Source organism: Sceloporus undulatus, chromosome 2, assembly GCF_019175285.1.
Source record: "Sceloporus undulatus isolate JIND9_A2432 ecotype Alabama chromosome 2, SceUnd_v1.1, whole genome shotgun sequence".
NCBI classification, from domain to species: domain Eukaryota; kingdom Metazoa; phylum Chordata; class Lepidosauria; order Squamata; family Phrynosomatidae; genus Sceloporus; species Sceloporus undulatus.
In genome coordinates this window covers 309,706,363-309,717,868 of record NC_056523.1, presented here as the reverse complement: position 1 = coordinate 309,717,868, position 11,506 = coordinate 309,706,363, and the positions used below count along the sequence as shown (strand labels likewise).

Here is an 11,506-nt window from a genome sequence, read left to right as displayed (position 1 = left end):
TGAATCAGTATTCTCTTTCTTCTAATGACTTAATAAATGTTTCCCAGGAGCCCATAAAGGCAGCAGTTTTCTTCTTTGGTAGTCCTAAACACATAGTGTTGTGTGCAGCCAATAGAGCAAGAAGAGCCAAGTCTACTGGCCATAAGAGCTATATTGAAATCTAACCCACATTCGCTATGCCCATCTACTCACTCCTCATATTGAGGAAGTAGACCAAGTCTACGAAAGTCTATGTTACAACTTTTTTTTCACACAGTTAGTCTCAAAGTTGCTACATGATCCCTTTGCATACTAATATTCTTGGCTAACATGTCTCTGAATGCAGGATTTGTCGCTGAGGTGCATAGTTGATGCATCAGCAAAACAGTGGTCATGACTCTGACATGACGTATCTACAGAGAAATAAGAGTCTCTTAATGCTACTCTCACAAAATCTACCCTTTAAAGCCCCCCCCCCAACACATCAGTGTCTGAGTTGTGCCTGTTGCTGCATGTCTGAGTGACTGTCACAGCACAGCCAGCTGAAAGAAGAGGAATGGATATCTTACCACTCACCCACCCATCCCCAGCTATCTGGCAAGTTGGAAATGACTATGTTGCAGTGCTTAAAAGGGCTGCAGTGCTTAAAAGGTAGGTTTGAGGAAAAAGTTTTTAGTTGTACTGATACAACAGCTGTAAATGTCAGTTGTGATGCTGTAAGTCAGACTTGCTTAAATCAGATGTCATGAGTCAGACTAACAACGTTGTAATTGCTGATGTCAGCTCATATGTGCAAATCATATTTTGAATGGCAAATCTGGAATATAGGTACATGCATGAGTTAAAACAAGAGGCATCACTGCCTGAAGATTCCTGCTTCTTATATAGTAACTCTGTAAAAACTAAAGGATTGACCTTAGAACTTGGTAAAGGGTTTTATGTAGTTCACATAAAGAAATTTTATGAAGCTTTGCTAAGCACACAAACAAGTCTGTATTATACTCTCTGTATATTCTGAAGATACAGATCAAGCAGCCTGATGGAGTTTAGTTGCTGCACTAATAACTTCCATGCTTTCTTGGTTTAAAAGAGGCATTTTTCACCACAGATCAGAAAGAATTGAAATTCCAAGATTTTCAGACTAGACCTAAATGAAGAAAACAAAAACTATACCAATGTTGTGATTTTAAAATCCACGTAAGACAAGAACTGTGCTTTTGGAATACTTTCTTTTCCAAAGGAAGGACAATGCAACTTCTAAATTATACCAGTAATTATATTAGCCTTGGAAGCAGAGCTTTTGTGTGCATACCCTTGCTTTTGAACTAATGCACAGACAAACAAATTATGGCTTAACAGACTTTCTTCACTGGCCTTCTTCTGGGCTCATAAAGGCTACATAGAATGAGGAGACTTTAAAAAAAACAGGTGAAGGTAGAGAGCTATTGGCAAATATCTGCTTACCACAACAGTTAATATAGCCCTATTTAGAATTAAATCAATTGAAACCAATGGGACTGCCTTAAGCATGATGTGCAGTGCAATCCTAACTGAAAGATCCATCAAGTGTAGGGGTTTATGATTTGTGATTGTGACAAATCTCTTCTGTTAACTGAATGCCAGCTCAAAGTTAAGTGTGGATGTGGGTGGAATCATAGAGTTGTAAGGGACTGCAAGGGCCACCAAGTCCACCCCTGCCATGCAAGAATAGAGTAACAGAACCAGAGAATTGGAAGGAACTTCAAAGATAGACCTGACTCATTTTCAACACCCTTAGGATGGAAAGGAGTTTGGACCCAGCACAGCTTCAGTAGGCCTAGTGTTGGCTCAACTGTCTCTCATCCATCATGGCCAGTTAGGATTGCATTCTGGAAAAAGAGATAATTCACTTTGAGCATAATCCACCCATTTATCCTTATTTATTTAAACATTTATGTATTGGCCTTCAGCCTGCCCAGGCTGACTTACAACAGATAACACAGTGATTAAATGCACAAATAAAAACCAACTAAACTCAGTGCTGTTTAAAATGAGTGGATGCGTACAGCATTGCAGTATTAGGTTCTATTTCTGGCCTGATCAAAATGGTGCAATGATGAAAATTGATTTAAAAATCACGTATTCATTAGTAATTTATTTATTTAATAAATAATTTATTTTATTTAATACATAATTTACTTTATTTAATAAGTAAACAATGCCATAGCTATAATCTTATAATCCAAGGTTAGGAATCTTGCGGCCTTCCATATGTTGTTGGACTTTAAATCCATCAATCCTAGCCAAGCCAGACAATAATGAGCACATTTCCAGTGCTGTATGAACCCATATGGATTCTCACTAGACCCTGCTATGATCCACAAGTGGTCACATATTTATTAACTATGGCTGGCATCCTTTCAGTGATGTACAACAGGTTACATACACTATTGTAATCCATTGGGAGGGGGAGTTATTGCAGATATTTGAATTATTTACCAACCATGCAATGGCCAAAATCAATCCCAAACCCCACTCTCCCCTCAAACACAGCCATTTCTGTGACACTAGAGAGTGTAGAGATCAGCCAAGAAGCATCCAATTATTTTTCTATAGCTGGAGATGCTACCGGGGTATCTTCGGCAGGAACCCTCCAAAACCCTGGAGGTCCCTGGAAGTATGTTGCAACGCATACAGAAATACCTACATGCATCTCTGCTAATCTCCCTATTCTTCAGTGACACAAAAAAGTTGTGTTGAGGGTGGCTGAATTGTTTAAATGGGAGGGTTGGGGTATCTCTGGAAAATGTAGTTATGGAGCCATAGCTATGTGCCATACATACCTTTCTCAATGCACATATTAATAGTATTTTTATTCGTAGTACTTTTAAAATTATGTTATACAAGAGAACCATTCAAACAGAACATGCATAACTTCAAACAATAAATTAAGACTTTTGGTAAATTAAATAAATGTCCCTACAGCAGACTCCAGTCTGCCAGAATTTAATAAAAGGTGTCCATCCTTTCAAAATTATTTTTCTCTCATAGAATTAGCCAACACTGACATAACCATTCAGTCATATATTTTACTTTGACCTTGTTCAATAGGAGGGATTGTTGTTGCTTTCCACTTTTTAGTACACCAAATTCTTGCTGTTAACAACATAAATATAATCATCTCTTAATACACCTGAAAATTCTTTGGATGTCTTAATTAATTAATTAATTAATTAATAATTTATTTGTAGTCCACCCAATCACAAGGAATCTGGGTGGGTTAGAGCAATAAAAATATAGAGAATACAATAAAGTACAAAAAAAATAGATAAAATACAATAAAATAAAAGAGAGCGGCGTGAGTTACAGAAATTCACAGTTAGGCCTGATGGAACTGGGCTTGTCTTTTTCACTCCCTCCCAGGTCTGATGATGACAGTTGGGACGGAGGGAGGGCTCTTCTTCTTGAGGCAAGAATATAATTTTTATTAATTTTAATTTAATTTAATCCATTGCCACTTTGATATTTACCCTGAAATTAGTTCATATCTTTAATCCGTATCTTGGATTTTCACAGCATTGCCACATACAGATGTAGTTTTCCATGTTCTTATCTTTCCAACATTTAATGCTGTGTCGTATAGTTTGTGAAACATTCCTTCTGTTATAACACGAGTTCAGCTATCTGTTCAATTCCATGAAGAGAAATATTGCAGCACCTTTGAAACTAACTGAAAAAAAGAAGTTGGCAGCCTAAGCTTTTGTAGACTTAAGACTACTTCCCCAGATGCATCTGAGGATGTAGACTGAAGTCTACAAAAGCTCATGTTGCCAACTTCTTTCTTTCAGTTAGTCTCAAAGGTGTTATAAGATCTCTCTACATACTGATTCTACAGACTAACACAGTTATATCTTTAAATTCTGTTCAGTTCCCTGTTGTCTGAAAAACTGTTCACATAATCTGAGTCAATGTGCATTGAATTTCTCTTGTTTGCACACAATTAGAAGAATGTATCCCCACATGGATATCTAGTAATGTTGGAGGCCCCAGTGGCTTGTAGTGCAAGTCTCCCTGTACCATTTAGAAGTGAGCCTCTGTAGTGCACAGTGCTGGATCACAAATTGTAATGATGAGGAAGATAGTATGGTGCATCTGCTATGCCTAAATTACTTCACTAAAAGCATGGGGGGGGGGATGAAGCTTCTAATCCGGAGCGAACATCATGAAGACAGTCCAGACCCAATTTGGGGTTTTTGACTTTCATCATGTAAGCAGGATGCAGCAAGCCCAGGGGAAGGTGAAACTTAGGTTAAAACATCTATGTAGACAAGGCCTGCATCAAGTGAGGATGCTGTCAAGCCTGAGCAGAAGGCAACCAAAGCATAGATGTGATTGTTATATCATTAGCTGTGCTTGCATCAGTCTGTGCTAGACTTATATTGAGGTCTATTCGTAAAACTCCCTGAGACCCGTGTCAGACTGAACCTCATTGTGAGGTCAGGAGTGCACAGGAGTCCTCACAATATGGACAAGGTTTTTGCCTGTTGTTGCAAGGTAGGGTAGGCAAATGTGGAGGGGCTCACAAACACACTTGCCTGGTAGGCCGCAAGGGGGCTAGGGTTGCCATAATTGTCCACTATTACCAGGGATAAAATGTAGGACAAATTCAAGACCAACTGTAGGACAAAACTCAGCCCAAAATGTAGGACATTTAAGGTCCTCAATTTTTCTTACATGTCCTACATTTTGGGCTGAGTTTTGTCCTGCAGTTGTCCTACAGTTTGGTCTAGAATTTGTTCCACATTTTGTCCCTGGTAATAGTGGACAATTATGGCAACCCTAGCCACACCACCATATTTTGACATGCCAAAAGTCAAATGTTGGCCTCTGCTGTGGGATTTTGAGATGAGGGAGGTAAACCACCACACTCTTGGCTGGTTTTGGATGCTTTAGGCCAGTTTTCAGCAGCGATATCATCCAAAAATCAGTGCAATTTTTAAAAAATGAGCCTGGGGTTTTGTGGGGGTTTCTGAGTGCTTCAGGAGCCACAAAGAGGGCTACATGTGACCCATAGACAGCACATTACCCAATACTGGTGTGTTCCCAGCTAATAAAAGGATGTAGGTGTCTGTATTTGCTTTCTATGGGCCTGTAGTGATGTTTTTATTGCCTTATTTGAATCGAATCTCTACCTCTTTGGAGAACTGCGTTCTGTGTTTGGAACATGGGGCATCCTTGATGGGAGGTGAAGTAATTGAGCAATGTGAAAAGGTCCACTCTTGCACCCATGTTGTATTCTCTGTAGGGGAACAATTGGAAAAAATACTACCCAACCAGGCCTCATTATAAATATACATAATGCATGGTCAGCTGGACTTAGAAGCTTTTACATTTATCAGCTATCCATTCTCAAATAATTATTGTAACCAACCCTCCTAGCATGCCTAACACACCAACTAGGCCATACAGTTTAAAGAGGCCTTATTCTCAGGTTTATAATCTAGTAAAATCTGTTTAAAAATCTAGTAAAGCATGAAATACAAGGAAAATCTGTTCACCAGAAAAAATCTAGCAAAACATGACACACAAGGAAAGGAGTGACACAAAATCCAAAAGCTCACAAAAGTAGAAACAAGAGTAGAAAAGCTGAATCTGGAGCTCCACAAACATGTAACACAGTTGGGTCTTAAATTTTGTTAAGTGTAATAATCCTTCAGTTAATGGTAAGACTGCATAGCCTTACTGAATACATTAAGTATTGGATCCATAACTTAGGTTACAAATCTGTAACTGCAATATTTAATGCCATCCAATATGTTTTCATTTTTGAATGTGAAGGCTTTCATGGCCAGCATCCATAGTTTTTTGTGGGTTTTTTGGGCTATGTAGCCATGTTCTAGAAGAGTTTCTTCCTGACGCTTCATCAGCATCTGTGGCTTGCATCTTCAGAGAATGCTTGCCTGGAAAGGAATTGGGTATATATATACTGTGTGACCAGAAAAGGCAGGAGTGATTTGCATGTGGATTGTTCTGTTGCTAATGGCAGGCCTCAGGGTGGGAGGGTATGCAAAGGAGGACTAGTGTCTGCTCATTGTCTGCTGGGAGATTTCTCATTTGCATTTGTTGAGTCTTAATCTTGCTATCTTTCAGGACTGATAGCCAAATCTTGTTTACTTTAAGGGTTTCTCTTTCCTGTTGAAATTGTCCAGGTGTTTGTGGATTTCAATGGCTTCCCTGTGCATCCTGACATGGTAGTGGTTGGCATGGTCCAGAATTTCAGTGTTTTCAAACAGGATTTTAATCCCAGGATGGTTTGTGGGATTTTCTGCTACTGCTGATTTTTCTGGCTGGCCCAGTCTGCAGTGTCTCTTGTGTTCCTTGATTCTTGTTTTTTTATTTTTGGTTTGCAGTAACTTAAAAGGTGGGGGGATAATGTGTTCATTCACATGTTGTTGGATACAGCTTTCAGCAGCCTTACCTAATAAATACCCAATTCTACAATGACCCAGTAATGAGAAATCCTGGAAATTCTAGTTCAACAACATCTGAAAAGGCATCTGATTCCCACACCTGAATTAAAACAATGAATATTACTCAAAACCTAAACACACTGAAGCATCTAATACCAGAAATTTAAGATTCCACCTGTGTCTGTTGGATCAGGCAGGGTTGAAAAGAACCTATTTGTTATTCATTTTTAAATTTTATAATAAAAATAAATCAATGCCTCACTTTTCTGAAAATAAGTTTTTCTCTTCTTTCTCTCCACCTCAATGGCTTTTTGTAAGACTCAAAGTTGCACAATTGAAAATTGACATCCCCTCTCTCTTTCTCTACCTTCTCTCTCTCTCTTTCTCATACAAATTCCAAGTTTTCTCAGGACATGTATGGGTTTTATCTGTGCCAATTTGCAGTCCTGGTATAATGTGACTTCAGCATCAAATTGAGTCATTAATTTCCAAAAGTCCCCCTTGATCCTCTTAATCAGTGGAAGGAATCACACGCTCTGTTGGTTACATTCATGCACACTCATTTTTGTAGCCCTTCTGGATCTTCATCACGCTGAAATTTGGGGGACAAAAAGCACTGCAGCTTGTGAACAACTTTGGGAGTAAGTAAGTCTCTTCATAACTACTTCCAGGTTTGTTTGGAGAGAATGATACACCTGTGGTGGATCCTAGGAAAGAAAAAATGGCCACTGGGCCCCCAGAATTTGCCCTTCTCTGCTCTAAAAATATTTGAAATATTTCAACCAACCCTCCTTACCACCTGCCACCAGCAAATAGCCATAGACCTAAATATTATACAAAATTAAGTTGCAGGCTTTACAGGGCAGATAATATGCAAACTAAGCAGCTTGAAATTTTTGAGCCTTGGCAGCTTGGTTAAGAATTAAGCCCTGGCTTGTGAACATATGAAGAATTCCCTTTCTGCATATCAGGATCATCCCAGGTCCTATGATTTCCAAGCCAAAACCTGAGACCTAAGGATGGCTCCTGGTAATGTCATCAGGGTGGGACCCAGTAACATCATTAAACATTATGTACTAAGGAGCAACCCAGTTGGAAATGTGGTGCCTTTACAAAATTGCAACACAATTGCAATCAATTAACCTTTGCAAAGTGCAGCAAACTGCACAATCAGCGAGAAGGCTCCCTGCCTGACCCAGGGTTTGTATGCAGCCTTGTCTCTTTCCTGGAGCTGACCTCACACAAATTGAAAATTTGAAGCCCTGCCCGGAGGTGACCCATGCCGTGCCCTAAGATCTGGCAACTCTACTCACATACCAGTGTAGTGGAGAGAGATTTTGTTAATACATTTTTCAGAAACACTGGTAGTGTCTAAAAACCCTAAGAAATATTGTTTAATGGACATTTATATTCTACTCTTTGTGTTCAGATTCACTGAAATTTCATTCCTCTAGCCACTGTTTCAGCAACTTCTATTGTTAACATGTGTTCTTTATTCATTCATTGATGTAATTTTATGCGGCCATTTGTCCCCACAATTATTACTTTAAAAAAAAAAAGCTTTGCCACTACAATTATACTAGGTCTTGAGGTCTTCTCCAGGCTATGCATTACAGAACGTCAGATGGGATGGGAAGAAACAGAACAGTACAAATATCATCCTACATCTCATATTAACGCCACTGGGTCTGTTTTAGTTTGAAGTCCTCTCAACCTGCTTGGCCATGCTGGATAAGGAATTTTATGAGTTGCAGTAACACTTCCACAGGCTATCTACAGCTTGGTCTATTGTAGATCTGGGGCAGGCAGAAGGTGCTAATATGGATAAGTGTGTGTTATTGTGTTGTGTGCCTTCAAGTCATTTCTGATTTATCGACACTCTAAGGTGGGGTTTTCTTGGCAAGATTTGTTCAGAGGAGGTTTGCCATTGACTTCCCCTGAGGCCGAGAGTATTTGACTTGCCCAAGGCAAGTGGTTTCCATGGTCAAGCAAGGAATTGAACCCTGGTCTCCAAACCACCGTGCCATGAATATGTAATCCAAAACAAAATACAGTGATAATAAGTTGTTGTTCAAGGTAATTCTAAGAGTCATAGTCCAGAAAAGCAACTTTTCTAAGCTCTGGCTATAGAAATAGGAAGCCAAACCTGTTCTGTGAACTGGATAGCATATTTGTATCTTATAGTGGAGTAGGCCAACCAGGTACTGATTGATTCTTTTCTTGATGATTTTGTTAAAGAATCCAGTGTTCATCTTCCCCGAAACTATTTGCCAACAGGTGTTAAGGTGAACAAGTACACTTGGCCCTCCACATTCATAGGGGTTAGGGGTGCAACATCCCTGCAAATGTGAAAAATTGCAAATAACTCCCTCTGCCCCCCTAAAGAAGCCAGTTAAAGGGAGGGGTGAGTGAGGGAAAAGGAGCAGGTGTGTGTGTTCATCTTCTTCCCCTGCCTCTCGTCCCTTTAACTGGCTCCCCATCCCTTTCCCATTGGCCCACAAAACGGGCTGAGAAGAGGGATGGATGCATCCCTCCAAACCCTGTCCACCCCCCTCCCAGCTCCTTTTTTGGGCAGATCAATGCCTGGACAAGGCAGGCAGCCATCCACCCAGGAAAGGGATTGATCCATCCCCCCTCCCCTTTCTCAGGCAGATTGGTACCTGGCCAAGACATGCACACCTTCCCAGTTTCTTCCTCCTGGACTTTTTCCCCAAAGGGAAAAGCCCAGGAGGAAGAAGGAGGAGGAGTGCATGTGCACAGCGGCCTTGACCTTGTGAAGAATAAAAACCGCAAATGCTAATTCCGTGAATGCGGAAGGAGAAGTGTAGTGATAATTACAATAATAGCCAAACACAAAAATCCCTACGTTCATTTTCCCATCAAGATCTTTCTTTCTTTCTTTCTTTCTTTCTTTCTTTCTTTTTCTTCTAATATTGGGCTAGCAGGATACAGACAGCAGTTACAGCCCTTGCGTGGGAGCTTCTCATCAGAACTTGGAAAGAGTAATGTCACTGTTGGAGGGGGACAAAATGAGGGCCTTGCCCCTCCAAATAAGAATTCTTTCCTCCCTAATTTAATTTTCCTTCAGTCCACAACCCTCTAGCATTGCAGAGAGCAAGAGGCTGAAAATCGTTCAAACCTCACATCCTTCTATTTGCAGTGCTTTGTATTCCCTTGGTCACTTTGCCAGCCCTTTTTCTCTAGATATCTAAATTGTATTTCTAAATACTCAACAGACATTTTAAATTACAGTAACTCTAGAAATTCGGGGGAGCTAAAGAAAAAAATTATTGGAGAGGGCAGAATTTTCATTTGAAAGGGCAATATCCTCAATTTGCTTCCCCCGTGCCATATAACTAAACCCCTCTTGGGAAATGAACCTGTTTGGATTACACTGGTGGTGATAGGATTTCTGAGAGTAATACCCCAAATAATCATAATAACTTTTCCAACTTCTCCCTCTCACCCATTTCAGCTGGGACACTCACTAGTAGCAAGTCTCCAAAGAAAATATGAATTTATCTGGGTGCAAGCCCCACTGAACTTAAAAGGACATAATGTTTAAGCAAAAATTCATAGAATTGTATATTGATTATTTAATTTCTTGTCTTTTCCTTCAAGAGCACATGGTACCAGTGGAGAAAACACACACAGAGATGAAGGAGAGGGTAATATATTGGAGAGAACTTTGATGGACTACCCACAGTCCTTGTCATGTAAGGGCCTAAATACCCTAAAGGGACCAGATCCCTCCTGATCTTGGAAGCTAAGCATGGCCAGTGCTGTTTAGTACTTAGATTGGAGACCACCAATGAAGACCAGATGGTGTAGGCTATATTTTGGAGGAAGGAACTGGCAAAACCAACTCTGAATATTCCTTGTCTAGGATAACCCTATGGATTTCTTGGGGTTGCTATAAGTCAGTAGGAGACTTGAGGACACATACACATACACCTGTGATGTAGGCACCAGACCCCAAAGTATCTGAAAAAGAAAAGGAAATCAAAATTGAAAGTGATGAAGGCTCCAATTCCAGTTTTGATTCTGGAGACATTGGGCACTGAGGGTGGTCTAGGGGACAAGCAATTCCCCAATACAGTACAAAATCCACAGCACCTAGAATCCTTCAGGAGAGAAAGAACACCATTTTGGGTGAAAATTGTCTTTAACACTGAGGAACCTAAACGAAACTCTGGGGCAGCCACCAAAAAGGCCTCGGGGCATATAGGCCACACCATGTTATATTTAGGGGGGGGGGGCATGCATACACACATGTGTATACATACACACATGCATGCCTCTATATATCACCAATAACACAAAGCCAGTTTTTGCAGTTTTTACAGATGTTTGCTTTGTGGGTCATAAAATGTGTAATAGCTATCATAAAGTCAAGGGGTCATGGAGTGTTCCAGCCCCTGTTTACACAGGCCAACCTTGCAATACTTTTTGCAGACCCAGTGACTCTGACTGCAAATTCTTGCATTCAGAATTCCAAGATCTCTGTCATTGATTTAAAGGGAGCTGTAGGTTATGACAAATAAAACATTTCAAAGCAACACAACTTTATATTGCAGTTACAAGTGGCAATATGAAATGATTTGTCTGATATTAATCAAACGCCACAGTATGGGAATGTTTTTTTTTTTAACTAGGGCCAAATGTCACAGTCATGCTGTTGCATGCATATTCTCTAGAAAAACTGTAAAAGCCACAGAACACCAAGAGCTCAGAAGAACTTAAGAACTTGGTTACAACTTATGGACACTGGATTCTGGGACCAATAGCACCACTTAAGTTTATGTAGCCTAGTATGAAACACACATTGATATATGACCGATGTATAATAATGGAATATATTGCATAACACATTGAAGGCATGCAAAGTATTCCATGAATGTTAACCCAGTAATTTTCAATAGTTCTAAACAAAGATATGTATTGTCATTCCCATACTGCAATAGATTGGATATAGGAATGTCTAGTGCATTCACTTCACACAGCCCAAATACTAGGCCAAAGATGTATTATTATTATTATTATTATTATTATTATTATTATTATTATTATTATTATTA

General features: G+C 39.8%; 1 protein-coding gene across 1 annotated transcript in view; it reads left to right on the top strand.

Annotated features, from left to right (window-relative positions):
* Positions 1-514: 514 nt before the first annotated feature.
* The window catches only part of SLC1A3 (solute carrier family 1 member 3), a 102,648-nt gene continuing 91,656 nt past the window's right edge, over positions 515-11,506 (top strand). The window contains exon 1 of the mRNA XM_042453447.1: positions 515-630. The gene's annotated coding sequence lies outside the window, so the exon portion shown is untranslated. The remainder of the gene's footprint in view (positions 631-11,506) is intronic.